This window comes from Orycteropus afer, unplaced genomic scaffold (genome assembly GCF_000298275.1).
Source record: "Orycteropus afer afer isolate SDZICR_OR568_19922 unplaced genomic scaffold, OryAfe1.0 scaffold00101, whole genome shotgun sequence".
Taxonomy (NCBI): Eukaryota; Metazoa; Chordata; class Mammalia; order Tubulidentata; family Orycteropodidae; genus Orycteropus; species Orycteropus afer.
In genome coordinates this window covers 7,436,543-7,437,083 of record NW_006921688.1, presented here as the reverse complement: position 1 = coordinate 7,437,083, position 541 = coordinate 7,436,543, and positions in this window count along the sequence as shown.

Sequence of the window (541 nt, the reverse complement as noted above, 5' to 3'; positions counted from 1 at the left end):
ACCACTGGGTGTTACTTTGTATGACAGTATGAAATCAGAACTGGACTTGGAATCCTTTCATACTGATGAAAAGAAAGAAAGAAAATCATTGACAGAAAAGATGAACAGACAGTATCTGGTGCTAGTAAAATTCCCCTCGAAAGAAACCCACACGTAGATTTTGTACCTTTATCCTAAGTATATGGAATAATAAACAATACCTAAATGACATCATTGATACAATCACAGGATATATAGACATCAGCAACCACTACTACTGTTTATTGAGCACTTACTTGCCAGAGACTTTGGTAATTACCCTTTATGCCTTAGCTCATTTGGTCCTCACAACAACCATGTTATTGTTGTTAGTTACTGTCAGTCAATTCCAACTCATGGCAATGCTGTGTGCAGATAAGAACTGCTCCACAGGGTTTTCAAAGCAGACTACCAGGCCTTCCTTCTGAGGAAACTCTGAGTTTGTTTGAAACACCAACCTTTTGGGGAGCAGTCCAGTACTTAACCATCTGCACCATCCAGGGACTCTTACAACAATCTTATA